Source organism: Falco naumanni, chromosome 1 (genome assembly GCF_017639655.2).
Source record: "Falco naumanni isolate bFalNau1 chromosome 1, bFalNau1.pat, whole genome shotgun sequence".
NCBI classification, from domain to species: domain Eukaryota; kingdom Metazoa; phylum Chordata; class Aves; order Falconiformes; family Falconidae; genus Falco; species Falco naumanni.
This window is the reverse complement of record NC_054054.1, coordinates 42,577,132-42,600,944: the sequence shown is the minus strand read 5'-3', so window position 1 is coordinate 42,600,944 and position 23,813 is coordinate 42,577,132.

The following is a 23,813-nucleotide window of genomic DNA, read 5'->3' as shown; positions in this document are numbered from 1 at the left end:
ACTAATGCAAAAAAAAGTGAGGCTGTTCTTCCCCTTGTTTCATGAGTTTCCTTTACATATTTTAAAACTCTTTGAAGATTTTTAAAAAGTGGAAAGGATAAAAGGAAAAGAATATGAAGTACCAATCTTTCAAATCAAAACTGAATTGATTACCTGATTTAGACCAACATAACATAAAAATATTGTTGCTTAAAGTTATGAGAAGAGGTTTAGATCCTTACTAGGCACATTGCATTTACCAGCTAAATGCAATAACGTAATGTAGTACAACCAGTATGTTCATATCTGCACACTTTAAAAAAAACACCCAAGTTTAAATGTATGTCCTGCATTCAACAGACCACCTTGTAGTCCCTGGAGCCTGTCAGTTTAACCACTAAGAAATTTAAGCTTTCTCTGCAATTTCTAAATAAGAAGCAACAAGGCTTTTTACTAATGTAAGCTAGAACAATGTTCAAAGGGATGCAAAAGGGAAATAAATTCTTCATCCTTTTTAATATATATATAAAAAAAAAAACCAACCAAAAAACCCCACCACCTGAAAAAGTCTCTTCCCTGCCCTATCACTTCATATTTTTCTACCATGTTCCCTCACAGAGCTCACAAAAACTGGTTGCTTAGTGAAAGAAAGCATACCAGAAAGGTAAAATGTGAGCAGATGAGAGGGGAAGACTTCCCTGTTACACTAGACGGCGATGGACTGTGTGTCTTTTTGCTCTGTGTTTAAGCTTGAATAAGAAAAAAAAAAATAACAATGAGAAGACAAGATGAAATAGCTAATAGTCTGCAGAAAAGAAGGCTGAGGGGGCACCTGATTGCTGTCTACCACTGCCTGACAGGAAGTGGTAGACAGCAGGAAGCTGGTCTCTTTTCCCAGGTAACAAGTGATAGGATGAGAGGGAATGACCTCACGTTCTGCCAGGGGAGGGTTAGATTGGGTATGAGGGAAAAAGTCTTCACCGAAAGGGTTGTCAAGCACTGGAACAGGTTGCCAGGTGATGATGGAGTTACCTCCCTGGAAGTATTTAGAAGACATGTAGCTGTGGCGCTTACGGGCGTTGTTTAGTGGTGCCTTTGGCAGTGCTGGGTTAAGTTGGACTCAATGATCTTGAAGGTCTTTTCCAACCTAAGTGATTCTATGGTTCTATAATATAACCTTAGGTTTTGCGCTTGTACTACATTGTATGAATTTTGAATGGCTACATGGAAAGGTATAGAAACATCCTTGGTGTGCTTGCTCTATTCCAGTTTTATGAATTAGATGGCAAATTCTTCATACCTAGCTTTTAACAATGGATTTCTTACTAATTTCTGATGGGTGTTTATCCCAGAAGTAGCTACATTTTATATTATCATTAAAAACTAATTGGAAAATATCTCAGAAGACTTTGGGATAGATCAGGAGATATAAATAGAATATCATATTAATAATCCATTAAATTAATAATATCTGTCCAACTGAATCACTCTTATATTTCATACCAGATTTTAAATACAGTTTATTTTGTTTCGGTGTTTAAATTTCCATTGGGTAGAGCTGTGCTAGTTTTTTTGCTGTTTATCTTGCATTCTTGTAAATGTGTGATGGATAAATTATTGAGCTGGAGGCAGAGGTATAAGAAACAGAAGAGTCAAAGGCAAAATAATGATTTTGACATTGTGTCGAAAGCATAAGCACGTCTCAGTGAATTCCAGACTCTATCTGATTACACATTCACAGACTGCTGGACTGTTGTTTATCTGCTTTGACAGTGGGTCCAGAGGAGTGTTCAATGAGCCTTAATTGCATTAATTTATATAGATTGGGGGGCTTTTCTGGGATTAAATTTCTCATCAGGTTCCAGCCAGACTTCTTCACACTGGTCACTTCATATTTGCACAGAATATGTGCCACTTCATCAGATACTCCACCAGGTGTGAAGAGTCAAATAATAATAAAGACTAATAAAAAGGGATCCAATTGCTTCCACCTGTAAATAAAATAGACTTAGCCACAACTGTGGTAGAAACCTGGTGGAGGTTAAACAATTAATGTTATCTGGTTTTTTAAATTATTATTTTCATTATTATTGTTATTAAATGCAGATACTTTCACTGTAGGTTTTCAGTGGGAACTATTCCCTTTTTAATAGATGTAAAAAAAAAAACCCAAACACATATACATATATATATACACATACACTAACGTTCCAGGGATGTCTTGTGGACCTGGGCTAAGTCTTTAGTTCTGATTCCCATGGAAGTCTGTAGATATTTTTTTAAAGTTAAAATTGGCAGAAGAGTAGTCTTGGTACCTTCATTCTAGATCAGCATTGCTACTTTTCTTGGCGTCATCTTAATGTTACTCAGGAACTGTCCTGATACCAATAACTGATTGTACCTAATTAGATCAAAATTAAATCTGGATAAATTAACAAAGCAAAGCCTAGAAAGGGAAGAACAGAAACGAGCAGGTATACAAATTGGGAATGATGGCAGAACAGAAATATTTGAGTGAAGCAGTGGTTGCTTTTCTTCCCCAAGTAGCTCATCAGTTCTTTTCTGTGGTTGTTTTTATAAATCAGTATTGTGTATATTATCCATGCACACCACCACTGCTGTTTTGGTTTTTTTTCTTCAGTCAGTGATACCCAGCTAGAAACCTTAATGTTAAAAATATGGAGTATTGTGTAGGGGTTTTTTTCAGTAGTAACTGAAAGCAGTTAAAGCAGATGGAGCTTCCAAAAGAAACCTAGCACTAACCTACAGATGGTAAGCTCTGGCAGGCAGCAGGATTTCAGCTCCTGAGCAGTACTTCCTAGTGAAAGCACTTTGCTCTGGTGTCTCTGCTAAATTTCCAGGGAAACTAATGGCTAAACTGAGTATGTACAGCCTGTTCTATGAGGTGGAGACATTATTTTCATGGTTTCTCAGCTCCAGCTAAAATTTCCTAGAGGACAAGTGAGCCAGAAGAGAGGAGCTTAGATGCTTACACCGGGATTTTGGTGGCTCATGTTAGCTGGTAATTTCCAGCTTTGTCAGCTCATTTGTCTCACAGTAGAATAATCTGAAGAATTTGATGCTACTCTCCATTATCTGGGATCTCTAATATGAGAGATCTTAACATATTTTAAAAAAAACAAAACCACAAAAACTTATGCATGACTTTAAAGGCAGTTTACCATTGTAGAGGGCAGAGGAAATTGTTGAAGGGCAGTATTACTACCACCTGTTCTTCAGTTTTAATGTCAAGTAACGTAAGTTCCAAAGACCCATATCTCTCTAAAAATTAACAGATGTAACTCTGTTCTTGAAAGTTTAAGTCTTATTTTCCTAACTGATATTTTGAAGAGATCATGGAGATCTTGTTCAGGATCATTTGTTGGTGTTCAAGAATATATAAGCAGTATCTCAGTCAGTAGAGTCTTTCCAGTCAGAATGTTTGTCTGAAAGTGTCATCTTAATAATATCGAAAGATCTGAAAAGTCTATTTTATAGCAATTCTTCCAATATATATCAGATAAAATAATTTAGAGGGCACTGGAACACAGTGCATCCCTTAATCTTCCTTTCCAAGCTAGATACCTCAACCATTAGGCTACACTGTCCTGCTAATACTGTTTGCTTGGTAACTTAAAGAAACTTCAATTATTCTGCACAAAGTCAAAGTAGTTCATTAAAGGAAATTCAAAGATATTTACCTCCTGACACACAGGAACAGCACATGTACTGGTGATTAGAAGAAACCTGAAAGCGGTAGGAGTTATGAAGTCTCTGGGCAGTCAAAACTCAATAAATCTACACCCTGCAGGAGATTTCAATCCCGTCACTCCTGGCAGGTATAACAAATCTCAGTTTGTGATTCTGGAAGGGATAAGGCACCTGACAGATGCAAAAAATCAGTTTTATGAAGAATAAGATGGTTTTGGAAATACTCCAGAGGAAATCTGAGACTACTGGGGAACCTCTGTTTCACAAGTCATGTTGCCTGCAGTGACTCAGTGTAGGAAACAGAGAAGAGGAACATCACAGGGAGACATGGCTATCTCAGCTTGGGAGTTATGTCTGGAATGCAAGGGTCAGACCTGACACTTTAATTTCCTTTATGGATTCAAACCTAAATAACTCCCTTTTATGATTAAGCTGTTCTGTTCACAGGAATCTTGTTGCAAAGCAGTGACTTTGACATAGCATGCAGGTAGTAATCTACAGACAGGACTATCTCTCCTTGTCAAAGATGCTGAATACATTAAAAAGAGAGAAAGCAGGGTAAAAAAATGTTCACTTATAATGAAAAAGCTAATTTAGCTTCCTGCCAGAAAGGCCATAACATATGTCATAAAGTTAATGTCAGCAGTAAAGTAACTTACAGCTAGTTTATTACTGATTTAGAATTAACACTGTCCTTCAGATATTTTTTTTTAAAAAGAAAAAAAATAATAAAAAAACAGTACATAAATAACTCCCTGAGCCAAAATTCTCCCCTGTCTGTGATCCACCCACTCTCTATTCCTGTGTTTAGAGTTTTTTGATATTTTGGAGTGACTTGAATATTCTTATGAGACTTGTGTTTTGTCATGCATTCTTTTTTTTTTTTCCTTTTCTGTAATTTACTCTAATATTAGATACCCCAATATCACTGACCTTGAGTCTGTAGGCCAGAATGTAGATCAGATCAGCAACTCTGTGTTCAGAATAACAAAGTTATTAAGGTTAAGAACAGACTTAGAGGAGCTAACCTAGAATCAGAACATAAATTCCCACTGGATGTACCATACTTGGCAGCTTGCTTAAGATAAAAATTAATACATCAACCTGCTTCAAGTATAAAATTATCTGCAGCAATTGTCACTGCTAAAAAGCATTACTCTGGAAATGGGAGTTTAAACCGAAGTGACTGAAGTCTAGTTCAAAAACATGACAATAAGAGAGAGAGAGGAGATGGATATAATTTAATCACGCTGTAAAGTCAATATCTAGCTGCAGGAGCATTTGCTGCTCACTGTAATTTCCACGGCCCTGTTCTAGACTTTTTGTTTTTAAATGGAGACTTGTATAGGTTTTCTTATGCATAAAGTTTGTGAAATAAATGCTGTAAAGCAGCATAGACACTAATAGGGTAGCTAAATTAAGAATATACATATGGAGATCAAGTATACAAATTTATGTTGCTGCTCTTAAAATTATGCAGGATAGCTAAGATTTTTGAATAGACACACAAAAATTTTACCACAAGAGAAAGCAATAAAATAGGAAAATAAGTTTTTGGATCTATTAGTTTCCAAATTTATGGTCCATGAAATGTATTAGAGAGTTCAAGCCATATCTTCAGGTGATTTAAATTGATTAGGTTCTAGGAAAAGGAAGAAATCTGTGCTGAATTCCACTGTCTCAGGATCTGCCTCACACAGAGATGCCAAGTCTGCTTCTTCACATTGCTGTCATAGGTCATGTACAGGGAGAAAAGCTGACCTTCCCACAAAAATCACATTATATGAGGAAGCTGATCTGACTTGACATGATTTGATTTGGGCTAGAAGATTAATCCAGATTTCAGCTGCCAGAGGCTTTTAGATAAATAGCACTTTTAGATATATATTCTATTTATAATAGATAAATTATACTGAATCTATTTTTTACTTTTTTTAAAGAAAGGAGTATTAATTAGAACAGTGTGGAAGTGTATCAGATCTGGAAGGATTCATGTGACAAAGGCTATGAAATGCTGCTGTCTTCATAGATTATCATATTGATGTTTGAAATGAGATATGTGTTTCTGTGATCTGGTTAGTGACTGTACTTGCAGCTTTCTGATGAGGGAAAAAATGTAGTATCTAAAAGCACTGAGGAGGAAACAAAATAGTCTAGCCTGCTTTGAAAGGGCTATGAAGACAAAAGTTTTGAAACTATTTCAAATGCCATTCCTGACCTGAGGCTCAGTAAAACCTTAATCCAGGATCGGACAAACCTTGCAACAACTTAACATTTCCGTGTACTGTTTCATGTTGCCAGCAGTCAGATGTGCTCCTTCTACATGCATTTCCTTCTGATATATCCTGTTTGAAATATTTTTGTTTTGAAGATATCTTTTCCCAAGTCTTTTATTAGAGCTGGTTGTTCCCTAGATAACAGAATCTTCTGCTAGGTTCCCCCTAAATTAAAACTAGCAGACCAAAAGAAGGTAATTTATTATAATTTGGAGAAGTCTGCAGTTTAACATCCTTGGTTGGGAGGGGCAGAGCATGGGATTTTACTCAAAGAAAAATTACAACATAAAGCTTCAGTCAGTTTGGAGAAGGATATCTCCAAATATCAGCCACAAAAAATGATCAGAGGGCTGGAGTACCTCTCCTGTGAGGAAAGGCTGAGAAATCTGGGGTTGTTCATCCTGGAGAGGAGGATTCAGGAAGACCTTATTGTCTTCAATACCTCAAGGAGGCTTATATAAGAAAGATGGGGATAGACTTTTTAGTAGGTCCTATTGCAACAGGACATGGGATAATAGTTTTGAATTGAAGATGGTAGATCCAGACAAAATACAGGGAAGAATATTTTTTTTTTTTTTTTTTATGAGGATGGTGAAACACTGGCACAGGTTGCCCAGAGCAGCAGTAAATGCTCCATCCCTGGAAACATTCCAGGTCAGGTTGGACAGGGCAACCTGATCTGGTTGCAGATGTCCCTGCCTATAGCTGGAGGGTTGGACTAGATGGCCTTTAAAGATCCCTTCCAACGCAAACCATTGATTTGTGTTTCTAAAGAGGTCTTAAAGGAGGTCAGAGGGAAAGAACAGAGAAGCAGCTGAAACAGCCTGTGACAATTCCAAAGAGTGAACTGGGATGCACAACCAGTTGGTAACAACACAGTAATGCTTTAAGGCTGCGATGTCTGTCAAAATCCACTCTGTTAAACTCTGAACAAACACAATGTTGTTCATATATTCTAAAAAGATACAGCACAGCCAAGACCAATGTCAGGGCTTTGTTCCTGCTGATAACAAATTCATTGCGTTTTCTAGTGTCACGCAGAAAATAAGTGTCACTTATTCTGTGGCAGAATAAGTCGTATGGTTTCCTAAAGCTCAAATAACAGCCCATCCATAAAATGCTGAATGACTAATTAATGTTCTTTGGGATTTCCAAATGAGATTATATTAAGAGACTGTTTAAAAAGATAAGATTACTGGCAACTTCTGTAAAACTAAGGACACTGACAACTAGCTTCATTTTGCCCAAACATCAAAAGTTTAGTCTAAGGTAATACTAAGATCTTCCTGTGGAAAATCATTGGAGACAGGTGAACGAAGGACATGTACCCAATTCTGTGTATGATAGGTAAGCAGATGTGGGAGTATGAAAAATGTCCAACAGAACTGTCAAACTTCTTTCTGGATATATTTAAATTCTACATAATATCTGAAACTGAACTTGGACACTAAACCAGAAATCATGCTATTTAGCTACGCTGAGGTAATGCTATACAGATATATATTTATATATATGCACACACATAAATGTTTATACACTGACACCGTGCTTGGACAATATTAATTTGTGCAGCGGTGTAAGTGAATGGAAGTTGCATAGACTTCAAAGCACAATACATTGGTCAGGATTAATTAGATATACTCTTTTGGGCCCTCACCATCCAGCAGAGAAAACCTGCAAAAGCTTGTAGTTGCAAACTTCAGTCTTTAGAAATCTAAATTTTAATTTTTGCAAGATATTTGGTTGATTCACTGTCTGTCAGCTAAGAAAGCTAGACATCTATAAAAGTGAATCCTGGAAGACATGTCTAGGCAGGCAGGTGAAAATTCTTTCCAACAAAATTTCTTCTGCGAGTCTGAGTTCAGTATCATGTTTTACTGCCCAGGCTTTATATTAAATTTACATGAACAAGTGTTGTCTAGCTCCTAGGACATAGAGTTCATTTGGGGAATTTAAATGGTTCTGCCCTGCTTTTACCTGGGACAGAGTTAATTTTCTTCTTTGTAGCTGGTGCAGTGCTGTGTTTTGGGTTTGGTGTGAGAACAACATTGGTAACACACTGATGGTTTAGTTGTTACTGGGTCATGGTTATACTGAGTCAAGGACCTTTCAGGTTTTCAGGCACTGCTAAGAAACTGGGATGGGACACAGCCAGGACAGCTGACCTGAACTGACCAAAGGGATGTTCCATTCCATGAGACACCATGCTCAATGTATAAACTGGGGGGAGCTGGCCAGGAGGGGCCGATAACCTTTTGCTGCTGGCTGGACATCAGTCAGCGGGTGGTAAGCAATTGTATTGGGCATCACTTGGTTTTCTTCCTTCCCTATGGGTTTTATTCCTCTCCTCTCCTCTCCTCCATCCTTTTCATTAGAATTGTTATTATTACTGGTTTGGGGTTTCTTCCCCTCCTATCGTATTTTAGTTTAATTATTAAATTGTTTTTATCTCAACCCCTGAGTTCTACATTCCTTTCCTATTCTCCTCTCCATACCTCTGGGGTGGTGGTGGGGAGTTTGTGAGTGGCTGCATGGAACTTAGCTTCTGGCTGGAGTTAAAACCACAATAGGGTCCAAACCCATTTGTTTGGGCTGTCTCATTCTCTTTATGCAATGGTCACGAACAAAGAATTTACTTTAGAAAATTCAGGTTTTGTAACTGCATATACTCCCTTCCATCTTATACCACTTCCTGTGGGAAGGAAGGGAAAATTTCAATGCCTTTTGACTTACTAAGTGACATAATTCAATCAACTGGTTCCTAAAATACTGTCTTATTTAATCTCAGTATTTATTTATAGCATTAAAGTAGTGATCATTCTATCAGTTCACTGCTTTATGGAAAACTAAAACCTCATTAGCTACTACAAAGGCAGAAGTAACGCAGATTACACATCAGTTTTTATTAATATTAAAGAAATTCTAATATCAATAAAACTCATGAAATGTGTAAGCACAAAAATCCTCCCTTTGCAAAAATAACTCTGATGACTTAATGGCTACACTAAGAATTCAAGGAAAGTTTCTTCACTGGTAGTCTGTTACCTCTTGAACTCATTTCAAAGATGGCTTAGATAAGACTGAGTCTTGGGAATGTCTGCAGTTATTTTGGACCAAAAGTCAGTCAGGGAAAGGTGAGAAAATAATGGAAATAAGTGATAACATACTTGTGAATAAAATTTGGAACACTGGGGAGATACATTTTCTCAACTAAAATTTTTCTGAAAACTCAACTCCTTGCCCAATGGATGAAGCCCTTCTAGAAAGAACAAATTACTATGCAATAAACTTGCAAAGCTGAAATGCACTTTACCTGCATTATGACCACATATTATGCATTCTTCAAAGCTGTCATGGAAAAATTAATCTTTTTCATAACCCTCAGGTGAGATACTAATTTTGTAGATACAGCTTTATCTAAATACATATGCATACATTTGAGACATATATATATAGATACATACATACGTACATATATATATATATAAGTGTTTGGCTGTGTATACAGAAATAGAAATATATTACCTATATTTTTATAATCTATTGATAAAAATGTTGGATAAGAAATATATAACAGCATTTCTTGTCCATAGTCTTATTTTCAGTAGAAAATCCCATTCACACTCATTGTCCTTACAGAACAAAATTTCAGCCATAACATTCCATGGTTTACTGCTCAATTAAATTGCAGTGTGGTATTTTTTCATTAGAATTTGCATGTGAAAGAAACAGTAAAAATTGTGGTTTTTTTTCTTTTCTTTCTTTTTTTCTGGAGAAGAGTAAGTTTATTACAGAAAACATACACTCTGCATTTTTTTCTCCTTTAAAACATGGATGTGGAACTAATAGTTAAGTTTTAAAGTACAAATATCTTTAAGGACAATAAAATTAAGTTTTTAGAAATTACTTTTGGAATGGCTGTTGAGTTATGACAAGCACTTTCTGAAAGCTCTGGCAGACAGCCTCACGTATTTTCTTAAGATGGTTTATGATTAGAGCTCTGTGTGTAAATCAAGAAAAAAGGTGACAATTTTCATGGGCTAGAGACTGTGAAAATAATCAAGGTTCTCTGTGGTCCGCCAAGATAAATACATAGGCAAGAAAACTATTAAACTGCACATTTTCACTATTAACGGTGATTTGATATTTTCAAGCAATAGAAGATAAATGAAAAAAGAAATCTGTGGTGTTCTTCACCATAAGAATAAGTCAGGAAATCATAATAAAAGTTTTTCACATCTCCTGTCTGATGTATTTATAATGATGTTCAGCTACTACCTAGTGTGCTTTTCATCAGTAAACTTCAAAGTATTTTTCAAAGCAGGTAATCTTTAGAAAGGCTTGGAAAAAATCCAGCTAAAGCATGTTTTCATCAGGTTTTGCATAAGAAGGAAAAATAAAACAATTTGATTTCCATCAATTTTCCAAGACATCAGGTAGGCTGTTCATAGAAAGTACAAACTACATCTCAGTTTTATATATTATGATGCTTTGTGTTGGCACAGACCTCGCAATTCCCTGAAATATTGGGAAGGAATTTGTAATTTGTTTACTCCTTTAACTATTCATTCGACAGGATTATATGGAAATAACTTGGTTTTGAAGTAATCAATATACAGTTGTAATTAGGGGTTTACATGTATAATTATTCCCTGACTGCAGATCACTGATTAATGTAGGGAAAGACAAGAGGGGCATGCCCAGGTCACAAAACGGCTTAGAGAGGATAAAGAAAGGTCACTATCAGGTCCCACGGGTAGAGGGGAATAAAATTTCTAAAAGTAAACTTTGGAAGAGGCAAAATCACCTCAGTTCTCAGATCCTCACATAGATCCCAACACATAGACAGCTGTAGCACCAGAGTTATCCTGCAATTAGTGAAATATTGTTTCTTTATTTAAAATCTGAATTTTTTATTATTCCATGTCAGGGAGCTGAAAGGTGAAAGAAACAAAGTGAAGCCATTCACTAAGGTCCTGGCAGAAGCTTTTTCACTAACTGGTCTGCTAGCTGAAGATGATTATTGTCAAGCAAGGAGAAGGAACAAAAACCCACCTCTTTTAGAGAAAGGTTTAAATACGTAAAAGAGATTTCTGTGTATGTGATATAGATGCAGAATGCGGTGTTTGATGACCCCAGGGATGCCCTCTCCTCCTAAGATATATGACACTGTCTCTTACCCTTGTCCTGATGGAGTAAAGGACTGTATTTCTGCAGAGCTCTTGCACTGCAGAGAGGAGATGTATTAATAATGGTGGCTTCAGTGCTGACTGTGTGCTGCAAATAGGAACTGAACTGAAATCTCCATATTCATTCCACAAAGGTTAGTGCACAGATATCATCACAATCCATCTTTTAAGCCTGAGGGATCCAATTCAGTGTTGTATCATTTTAAGTTTATGTCAGTTTAACTCCTCCAAAATCAGGCTGCCACTGAAATCAGTGGAGTTAGAAATGGCATAAAGGTGGAAGAAAGCAGGGGTGAGTCATGCCTTTTTATTTTCAAATATAGGAGCAGAGTGTTTACAGTGGTTTCAGCACAAAGCTAGAATAAATGGGGACATTTGGAGTGGATTTTGATGACTTGTCTGAACCTATAGCTCAGAAGGCATGAATCCATGCAAACCAAAACCAAACTACAGTGCATGCACACATACTATTGAACAAAACCTGCTGACTTTCACACAGCTTTAGCTACAAAGTCACATTCATTTGACATTTTTTCCTTGATGAATTGTTCACAAAAATCTGCAAGCAGTCAGATAGAGAGTGTTTGCAGGGAAGGATGACTTCATAGAAAGAATGCAATCAGAACAGATTTGTTAGTAAATATGGCAAGTAAAAAGAAAACAAATTTAAAAAAAAATACCCTTAAAACAAAAGAAGTATTCTCTTCACCTATTTGTGATTTTAAAAATTGGTCAGGCAACTGCCTACCTTCAAGCTTGAATGCCTTCTGTAGATTGTTGTCTTTCTGGATTAGCGGTAAAATCTCCAGACTCTATGTATTGAATTCATACATTTAGTGATGTGCAGTCAAGCATGCCATTTCTTTGCAATACAGCCCACAGGTATTGTTCCCTTATCAGTCATACAGGTAGTGATTTAGGGCTGAATACCAGTAAGTACTGAGTCAATATCCCCCCTATGAGTATTGCAGTACTGCCATATTACTTGGAGAGTGATGAAATTACAAGCCTTTTTTTACTCCTCTGAAATATAGCTGGGTCCTGGCCTTAAAGGGCTGCAGTAAAAAAGTGTAAGTGTTGGCATGATATACCATACACTCAGGCAATTGGTGAACACTAAGTGTGTTTTAAAGGTTGTGCACTACTTCTAACCATTGCAGTAAATCTGGATCAATAAAGGTAGCCTGCAATGTTTTTTTTGGGGAAAATCACTTTTTCCACACATTTCTAAATGGAAACGCTCTAGCACTCCTGGTCCCCTCATACACCCAATGCACAGAGTGAATTTCAGTTAAAAACAACTTACATGAAATTAACCTTTGCATTCTCACTTATCTATAATTAGTGACTTCAACTTCATCTAGTGTCTGCCATCCTAATATTTTATAGATATATTTTTACCATAGAACTGTTCTACATCAATACTATTGTCACTGTTGTATAAAAGCAGAAACTGAGGAGCAAAAACTTTACTGAAACCACAGAAGACAGCTGGGGCAGAGATAGTTAAGAGAATTCAGAACTGCCAGATCACAGCCCCACCTTTTTTCCTTTTGAAAACATCCAGTGTACAGAGACCACAGCAATACTGCCAACAGATAACTGGAAAGCTGTGAAGGCTGCAGGTATGGCTGAATACCATCTGGGACACAGAACTTGCTCACGTGGGAAATTTTTACTCATTCAGGTAGTCCCGTGGAAGACATTAATAATGTTTAACAAGGAGTGTTTTGGGGAGCATAAGCATGTTGAGCTGGCAAATGTAGAAATGTATGTCCAATAGTTATTTTTGTAAATTACTTGCTTTCACAGTGGTGGCTTAAATTAACTGCTAAAACCCTTAAAAAAAAACCCTAAAACTATGTCAGTACTAATTACCTAATATAAACTTACCTGGACTACTGGGTAAGTTTATATATACTTTATATAAGTTCATATATACCATTTACTACAGATCATTAATTTAAACACATTGCAAAATACAAAAGTTTAGACTCTACAATCCCTATGCAGTTTGTCACGAGAGAGGCTATGAGGGGAATACTGCAATGCAGAGCACCTAAGATTTGCTAATGTGGGTAAGTAAAATGACCAGGATTCAAAAAGTACTTGGAAAGAGGAATCTGCTCCCACACAGGCAAAAAAATGAAGATATACCACTAAAGTAAAATTATTATTAAATGAACTCATGATACAGGAGCTATAGCTTTCAAACTTTGAACTGGAACCAAAGGGGAAAAAAAAAAAAAAAAATAAAAATGGACACATACCTCTACACTGAGAAAAAGAGAATTGGCAAAAAGCCAAGACAGTAAGAGGGTGCCAGAAGCCTCCTAGTTGTATGGATTGTGTGTTCCTTTTGTAGGAACACTTGAGAACAGGTATCTTTTAATGTTTTCTTCCTCAGCAGGTAATGAGTCAAAAAGAAGCTCCTCATGGAGATGGATCACTAAAGGAGGTGGTCCTGGACTGCAAAGGAGTTTGGCTGGCAAGAAAGGATAAACACAAGAGACATGGAAAAAAAATACTTGAGAATAAATTTTATTGTTCTTGCCGGCCTTTTTTTTTTTTTAAAAAAAAAAAAAATCTCAGAAAATTTCCTATTTTCTCCCAGATCACCTAGAAGTATAGAACTATATGGCTGGAAGGGCCAAAAATCATACAGTTTTTCCACTTGCTTTAATGTGTTTGGTTGTTCCTGTCATTCCTGAGAGAAGGTTGTATAAGTTGTTCCTAATGATCTCCCATGTTGGCAACTCCACAGCTTGCCTAGTCAGTATATCCCTGCGTATCGCAGCCCTGACAGTCTTTTTGCTCCTAATATTGAACCTGAATTCTCCTTGCTATAAATTAAATGTACTATTCTTGTCTTACCCTTTCAAGGAGACAGAAAAGAGATAATTCCTTTTCTCTTTGCTGAATTAGCCTTGGCGGGGTTCTATGATGGCTGTGGTTTAAAAGCAACACTGAACTATGAATAAGTACTGTAAATGTCTAAAAAGTGGCTTCAGACAGACCAGATCCCAGGGCAATTTTTTTTTCCCGCTTGCATCTTTGAGGAATACTTTTATTGACATCTATGGCATTTAGATGTCAAATTGCCATCATAAGATATGCCTCTAAGTCAACATGAAAAAACAGTGTGGGATTTTCCTGGTATTGGCTGGGACAGAGTTAATTTTCTTCTTAGTAGCTGGTGTAGTGGCTTGTTTAGTATGAGAACAACATTGATAACACACTGATGGTTTAGTTGTTGCTGGTCATGGTTATACTGAGTCAAGGACTTTTCAGTTTCTCAGGTGCTGTCAGCCAGAGGGCTGGGGGGCAGCCAGGACAGCTGACCCAAACTGGCCAAAGAGATATTCATACCATGGAACATCATGCTGAGTATATGAACTGACTGAAGAAAGGAAAGGGGGGACAATGGGAGTGATGGCATTCATCTTTCCAAGTCCGCGTTACATGTGATAGAGCCCGGCTGTCCTGCAGATGGCTGAGCCTGCCTGTCCATGGGGAGTGGGGAATGAATTCCTTGTTTTGTTGTGCTTTGCTTGTGTGTGCAGCTTTTGCTTTCCCTATTAAAATGTCTTTATCTCAACATATGAGTTTTGTCACTTTTACCCTTCCAACTCTCCCCCATCCCAGCATGGGGGGATCAGGCGAGCGGCTGCATGGGTCTCAGGTACTGACTGGGGTTAAACCACGACACAGGTTCTCATCTATCTGCTCTCTCAGTTTTTATGACATTACTACAATCCTTAATTTATTTCTCTGATTATTTTTCCTTCCTCTTCATATACTAAATCTCTTCTTCCCTGCTGCTGCTAGCTCCCAAAGTGCTGTGAGATCTCAGAGTGTCTGCAACACTGTGTGACTATAGAATAAAAAGCCCATTTGTGCATTCATCCCTAATTTTTAACTTTTTCTGTTTTATTTTGTTTTAAATTAAAATTTTGTTTGCTCACAATCCCTGTAATAGCAAGTAGAGTTGAAAATGTTCACAGAATGAATTTTTCCAGTTTTGTTCCAATTCTTCTGTTTAAGGTTTGGGATTTTTTTTTTTTTTTTTTTTTTACTTTATTTACCTTTCTAAATCCTCATCTATGGTGCTGCACACAATTTGTTGTGGCACAACAAATTCCTCCATGTAACTCAAGTTGCATAAGCTCTGTAATGCAAGCTGTTAAATGTGGGGTTGAGTTACAAACAGAATTGTCTGCCTTACTCTGAAACTTGCTGATATACAGCAAAACCTGTCTTGAGTCCTCTCCTCATTACCAGAGTAATAAAATCGAATGAGAAAACTGCAGAAATAGGCCAGAGAGAAAAAACAATTATTGAGCCTGGGGGTCATGACCTTGCAAAAAAACTATGTGTCCTCATCTCTGGAAAAAAATGAAGGTTCAGCAAGAGGAAATTGTCACAAATAGAGGGTCATGATGGGGAAACAAGTTTTATCACTTGACTTTTGGGGTTAGGGTGACATGGTCATGACATCTCACACTGGTACATGCATCAATCATTCCTCCACAACACAGAAGCAGCTGCAGGCTCCCCAGGGTAAGAGACATGTAGCTGTGCATCACAGGGTAGAAATGACATTTCTCCCCATCTTTAGGAATGATTTCACCAAGAAGCTTCTCTAGACAGCACAATACCAATTTAGCAGCAAACGACTAAGATGCTTGGCAGCACAATACATACTGAAATTCCCCTGCAAGATTTTGAAAGATGGCTGTATTTTTTGCTCCTCCTTTTTCCAACAGGAAAAACCTGTACATTTTGACAGCAGCTGAAACTTTTCCTGTACCAAAGCACATGATACTGCCAACAAATCTTTCTGACTATACTACAAACTAATTGTTCTCTGTGGCTGTGAGAAGGATGAGAAGACTATACTTTAGACGCAAATACTTCTGGTGTAGTATTGATAGTTTGCTCCCTTTTACCATTAGTCTCAGTGATTCAGCCGTATCTTTTTAAACTACATCCAGATAGCAAGATTATGTTTACTACATCCCTGTTTAGACAGGTATTCTTTTTTTCTAGGGAGGTGTTATAATCCTCATCACAAAGAACACAGCACTTGTCAACAAAGATTGCATAACTGAATCAGAAATATTAATTTATACATTCTTAGTTAAAAGGTACTGAAGTAAATTATCTGTGTGCTGACAGACATCTCCTGCTCTCTGTAGCAACCGAGTTAACAGATTCACTCATACCGTAATAGAAAGATCTACTTACAGGCAGAGCTAAGATTAGAATTCTAAGAAACTAAAAGCTGCTGGTTTCAGTCCCAGTCACATTATTAACTGCAAAATAAAGCTGCGTTTTCATCTAGGTATTGGTCTGAGCTCCCCTCTGCTTACATCACTAGGAACATAAGAAACACAGCATTTCTTGATGAGAAGATTACAGAGAAGAATAATAACAATTCCAGTAAAGCAACACCCCTTCAGTGCTGTAAGCTGCATAAGGCAGGGACCACAGTACTGACCCACGACTCCAGTAGTACAAAGAATATTGACAGGGCAAATGAATGTCAATCATACAAATAGCAATCAGAGAATATTTAGACTCTGACATGATTTAGCTACAACACAGTGAGGGAATGTGACTATCAGAAAAGACAAAGAGCTATACTAAGCAGCTGATGTTACTGCTTGATAACACATAGACATTTGTGGCGACGCGAAGATGGATACATATCCCCAAGAGTTTAATACAAAGCTGAGTATTTATGCAGAACACTAAGGGTCAACACTGTTTAGTCCAGTGTCAGGCACAGGTTGTGTAAACAGCTATACACAAAAGCTAGGAGCAGCAAAACAGAGTAACTGTCAGTCAGTCCTGCCAAATGCTAGCCATGTCACTCATGCATTGCCTCCTAGGGCAGGAGGATGGATTGCAGCAAAAAACGGCAACAAGGCAGCACCGCATGGAGCAGCCTAACAGTGCTTAGTTTCTCTTTCTTTGTTTCGCTGGACTCAGAGATAGAGCAAAGGGGTTGTAAAAGGTCATACTTCTAATCTCCACAGCTCTGCCAACCACCATAATTAGTAAGATCCTTGTGAGCCAATTAGCTGTAGATGCAAGATAGGCTCTTAGGACGGAACTAGTTGAACTTTGAAGGTCCCTTCCAACCCAAGCCATTCTATGGTTCTATGAAAGAGAACTGTCTTTTGTTCCAGTGGGGAAACACGGCTGGATTTCTATGGACAGAAGTGGACCACTGCGGCATATGAAGGCACAGACCCCAAGTGAGATCCTTTATTGCATACAGAAGGGCTGGTTATAAGCAATTGCTTGTGCACCCAAGTTCTGCCCTGGAACGTGCCTATGTGCACCAAAACACCTTGGCAGCCAGTTCACACTCTGCCAAGCTGCTTACTCCCTCCATGCTCATCTGAGGAAGTCTCTTCTTCCCAGATGAGGATTTAAGCTGTGGGAGGATTTGGGCAGCCCCGAATTAAAAGGCTTTGGGCAGCCCCTCACTGCAGACAGGTGTGCACAGAGCTGATTTGCAGGTGAGCTCAGAGCCAGATTTAGTGTTAGCTGCTCCCTCACTACATTTTAAGGCACAATTGCTCTGCAGCCTGGCACCCAGACAGTGAACAAAGCCTTTTCTTTATCTCCACATCCAGGGCTTGGGAGCAAGCAGGAGAAACCTGCACAGACTTCAGAAAGAGCCCTTATAATTCCCCCTTTTTTATTTTTTAAATTAGATAAAGTTAAGGCTGCTTGAATTTGAACGGTCATAGCTTGATGGATAGCCCTTTGATTCATGGCTCACATCAGGTTCATCAAACACAGTAGACATAACAATGGCCCAAACCTCTAGCAATAAAACAAACCCACACATCAATATTTTTCAAATCAATAATTTTTCAAGGGCCAGACTAGTCACATCAGCCTGTTTGGCTAGCCAACATCCTAACTTATTCAATGTGGTTAAAGCTTATGTGGTGGCACCAGGTGCAACGAAGAAAGCAGCAGGAAGATCCACACTATTCTGGTTTGTTCTCTGGATCACCATTAGAAGAAGGTCCATGATCAGCTGGTCAAATGAGCCGAGTGGGAAGCCACCAAGGCCCTCAATCTATATTTTTCATGTTCATCAAGTTATCCATTGCCTGCACAGTAGCTCGGTCCCAGTACTCTGTTAATCCAAACTATACTGCATAGAGGGAAGCATCACATGACGCATTTTCCTATTGTATGGGGTCATAACATATCCTTCTGCAATGGCAGTGTACAAGTTCATGATAAACTCCAAACCAAATCCAAAATCTTTAACTAAGCATCTGAGTTCTTTTACAGCTTTGTATAGGAGATGCTCTCACACAGCTTGTCACCCTGTCTGGTACCAGACGGGGAGTACACTGAATAATTCCACCTCTCCCTTTCGTATAGCCTCCTTTCCGCACTGACCTAAGGCACCATAATATACTCTCTTTCTCTTGCTTTCAGAACTGCTTCAGCTCAAGTCTCTCTTCAGGTCTTTAAATAAAATGCATAGTATAACTTAAATCTACAGATCTAGTCACAGTTGCAAAACAGCACAGAAAAAATTCAAGTGTTTCTCTTGCTCCTTGCTGCAAATACACAAATGAAATTCATACAGCCTCTACTGGACACAATATCCTACTGCTACAAGAGGATAAACGTGATTACTAAGGCAACATTTATTTCAAAAGACTATAATCTCAGAGTACTCACTGGAATGCGATGACTCAGTTGGTTTTGTCCAAAATGCAGAATCTGTGTGCGGGGGTGATTTCAGCTGTTTTGGTCCAAAGCATCCATATGGGTTTTCTGTTCCTGTATTAATGATTGTCCCATGGTTCCCAGTTGCTCACCTACTGTCCTGAAGTGGTGATGAGAGCGCTTGTGTATCCATCTTCCCTGGTTCAGCTGGGCTAGGCCACCAGGTTTGGTTTTTTTTTTCTTTTTCCTCAAGTCCCTGTTTGGGCACCGTTTGTGGCATATGAAGGCACAGACCCCAAGCGAGATCCTTTATTGCACACAGAAGTGCTGGTTATATGCAATTGCTTATCCACCAAGTTCTGCCCAGGAATGTGCCTATGTGCACCAAAACACCTTGGCTGTTAGTTCACATTCCACTGAGCTGTTTACTCCCTCCATGCTCATCTGAGGAAGTCTCTTCTTCCCAGATGAGGATTTAAGCTGTGGGAGGATTTGGGCAGCCCCTCACTGCAGACAGGTGTGCACAGAGCTGATTTGCAGGTGAGCTCAGAGCCAGATTTAGTGTTAGCTGCTCCCTCACTACATTTTAAGGCACAATCGCTCTGCAGCCTGGCACCCAGACAGTGAACAAAGCCTTTTCTTTATCTCCACATCCAGGGCTTGAGAGCAAGCAGGAGAAACCTGCACAGATTTCAGAAAGAGCCCTTATAGACCACTAAATGGACAGTGTTCCCCAAAAGTTGTTTTTTTCCTTCCACCAAGAGTAGCATTTTTTGTTCTCCTGCAACATTGCTGTGAAGCACCGAATAAACTCCAGTTAGCTTGGTTCGTTGTTTAATTGTAAGGCTTCTGTCAAGTGAGGAGATGTTTCCTTGAAAATTATGTGCCAGGGAGTGGAGTGAGAATTTTTGCTGGGGGAGTATATAACACATTGTCTGGTTTGTGGAAGGAAAGGTAAACTATTAGAGGTGAACATGAAAGTCTGGATGTTGGAGTAGCTTAAATTGCAAATCAGTATTTCTTCACTTATGATCCAACAGTTGTGAAGATGGCAAAAATACAAAATGTTTCATTCTTCCTTTAGTATAACTGCTAATGCACAAAACCCCAAGCAAAACATGAAAATAAGTAAAACCAAAGAAAATACGTAAAATAATATGAGTGCAGAATACAGTCTACTTGTTCTTATGGCTCTTTGAAGAGATATGGATCTAAATAGCCTTCCAAAATGCTTTAGGTTGACTTGTTGTTTTGTTTGGTTTTTTGTTTTTTGGGTTTTTTTTGTGGGTTGTTTTTTTTTTTTTTTTTTTTTTTTTTTTAATGGACAAGAACAGATATTCCTGACAGATTTCTAAAATTTGTGTCTGTGTAGCTGAAACTGTTTTAAGCATAGGTTTTATTGTTTTGTTCAGCAATGTCCTCTTTAGACTTTGAATGGTCTAAATAAACAAATAAGAAAGACAAAAGCAAGAGAATTAACCAGACTTTCTGAAATCTAAGATTAAAGAAACAGACAGAAATAAAGACTGTAAAGTGAATAGTCTTATCCACCTCATTAATGCTGTATTTCTCTCTGTGGACAAAAATAGGAAGTATTTAAATAGGTTTGTTCAAAATTGAAACACAAACTCAAATTAAAAAAAAACAAACACAAACAAAACAAAAACTAAAAATTGCTTTAGAAAAGAAAATAAATTCTGAGGTTTGTTATTTTCAGGAAAAGAAACGGATGCAGACTGCCTGCTGCATGATGCCTCTATGACGAGCATATAGTCTTGTGGAGTTAGAGACTACCCCTGCGTAATGGAAATAACTTAGAAATCAGACAGCCCTGCATTTAAATCGTTTCCCTGCATTATAGTTCAGAAACTGATGACAACTTGAAATACTAGGATACCTGGAAGGGCCTCTGAAAATTCATTCCTTACAAGTTAAACAGATGAGTGTAGAAAACCTGTTATTTTGGAAAACATTAGTTTAAATCAATGCTTCAATAAAACATTGCCTTTATAGCGAGTCCTCATTTTCTGGTGAATATGCTCAGCATAACGTTCCAGTTAAGCTCTCTGTCTGCAACAGAAACTGCTCTGTTTAGTCCATTTTTTTTCAAATTCCCAAAGAGAAAAAGTACTGAAAGTATGATGAAAGTTATTTAATAGTCTGCTAGGAGAACACATCTCTGTAGTTAGGAGAGAAAACACCAGATGTGTTGGTTTAAAAATTTGGATGATGTGCTACTTGGCAGAATTCTCCCACTAACACATACCAAATGCCTGCCTTGAAAACGGAGTTGCCTTTCTGGGTTGTTTCTATGTTTATACATGGTACCTGCAGGCACACTTGTGCGTGACAGTTTCTTGAGGTGGAGCCTTGGCAAATATGTCATTTGCCCAATTTAGAACTAAAATCCGTAGACAAGACAGAATTGAAATTTCCAGTGTATTGCTTCATCCCCAAGACTACGCTTTGTTTCTCTCTCTTCTCAAACACTCTCTAACATCTGTTGTTGAAAAGGCGGAGGGAGGCCTTATTAATCAGCCACAAAGTACATTAAAGAAAACTGTCTAAGCACCTAAATAACTTGTTTATACAATTGATCTGCTCCACTGTAAGTGGTGAGATCAAGAGTTCCGTTTGTTGCGGTGTGCCATTTTATTGATGCGGCAGGACGCATTGGCAACTGTAATTTTGTCACGGTCTGCTTCCTGTTCCTCCAAAGGATAATCATTCTTGGGCTGTCAGATGCATTGAATATCCCAATGCATGCTGCATGTTTGATAGAGTGCTACCCTGGTCATTAATCATGCATGGAGTTCAACTTCCTCTGTCAATACAGTAATTCTGCAAGGACAAGAACGTGTTATCAATTTTTATTGAAGAAACGACAACAAAAAAGTGGGTCAGTGTGGGTTGCTTTAAAGCAGTTTCTTAAAATTAAAATTATACTGACTTGCTGAGTTTTATAATATGATTTAACTTTAAAATATTTTTCATATCCTGTTACATACCAAGTCTCAAGGATTGACTTTTTCTTTCTCAAAGTGCATCCCTTTCTCAAAGTGTAATATCACTCCAGGCAGAAAAAAGGGTGATTTTAAACATTATCCCATGAAAAGATCATTGGTTATGGCAATGAAAAAAAACTTTCCAGAATCTTGCAGGTTTTGGAAAACATTTTAGAAAAACAGCTGCTCTGACAGGACACTTACCATTCCTCCAAACTTTCAGTAGTCATTCAGATTGTCAAACATGCTAAGACTAAAATAAAACAATATAAAATACGTCAGGCATTTGAAATTTACACTCTTGTCTTCATTCAGTGTAAGAGTCAAAAAGTTTATGAAAAATCAAATTGGCTTCAATAAACACCAGCATTCATCCTCTAGTATTATGGTTGATCAGTATTAATACAAGAAGATTCTGCAGGAAAGAACTTTTTGACCTAGGAGACAAAAGGATAATGAGATTCTATGGCTGGAAGTTGAAGGTAGACATATTCAGAACTGAAATAAGGAGAACATTTCTAAGGATGAATGTAATTAACATATGGAATATTGTGCTTGGGAGCACAGTGGCTATTTCATCACTTGACATCGTGGAATCGGTAATTTTCTAAAAGAAACACATTAGTAAAATTAGAAGTTGTTATGAGCGTGATACAGGAATCACCCTGGTGGGAGGGGAAAAAAAAAAAGGCAGATGCAGAGTATATGTTAGAGGTCTGTGCATAGATACAGTATCCTGCTATAAATCAAATGCATTTTTTCCCTTCTGTATGCTGCTTCTTACAGTGATGAGAACAACTGCCTTTTCTTTTTTTTTTTTTTTTTTTTTCTCCTTACTCTCTGTAATTAATACTGCAACAGAAGAAGGGTTAATTCTATTGAAGATATATCATCATCAGTAGTTAAATTAAGGAGCTGTGGTATGGTATATAGTTATCTGTAGGAGTACTGTTCTGTGATACCAAAAATAGCAACTGACATTTGGTACTGGTGATGATGATACACAGATCTTAGAAGATGTATTCTTTGTTTCCAGGAGAAACTAGCTTGTAGGATAGGTTTGGGAGGTGGGGACATAAATATGGTAAACATCATCTGCAGTAATTAAAATTAAGGAATGTGGATATCATATTAGCAAAATCAGTTTGGAAACCTGGATTTTTTCTCGAAGAATGGTTACCTGGTGAAATTCTCTTCCTCTGAAGACCTTCTGTTCACCTTCCTGTGGAACATCTGAATAATCTCAGCATGCAGCATTTTAATTTGCAGTCTGTGATGTTATGCATGGAAGAAAATTCATGTGAAACAAATAAAATATTTTTTTGATGTTTATTCTTTCTTACATTCTCTCTACTTTTGCATTGAAATACTGGCCAATGCTACAGAGATCCAACAGTTTCTATCAAAGAAAGCACAACATAACCCTACCTGTAGTAGATTTCCCCATGTACAAAGACATATGCATTTTCATCAGGGTAAGAGAACATTAAAAATTGTTGAATTCAGTTTGGTATCACAAAAGACAAACAATATATTATGCTTTATTGGTTCACATATCTGGTAAGAGCTTCAGGTGGCACAGAGAAGAAGATGTTTTCAATACTCTCCAAACACAACAAGAAAAAAACAGATTAGGACCATATCTGGAACCACTTATTTGGGAAGGATATTTTTTTACCTGTTTCTTAGTTCCTCCTATAAACTATTATTGAAACAGAAGAAGTACATAAGAGGGTCAAAGTTTTGAACTGTTTCTCTTTTTACATATTTCAGTTAATGTTTCTTTGAGTGGGAAAAAATTGAGTCTGCCCATCCCAGGGTTGAGCAGGATTAAATTGATACCTCTATTCTTAGTAGTAGCAAGTGGCCTTAATTCACATATTCTATTTATTTTAATAAATTGTATTATTTGCTGCACTAAGTAGAGTAATTTTTAAATATTT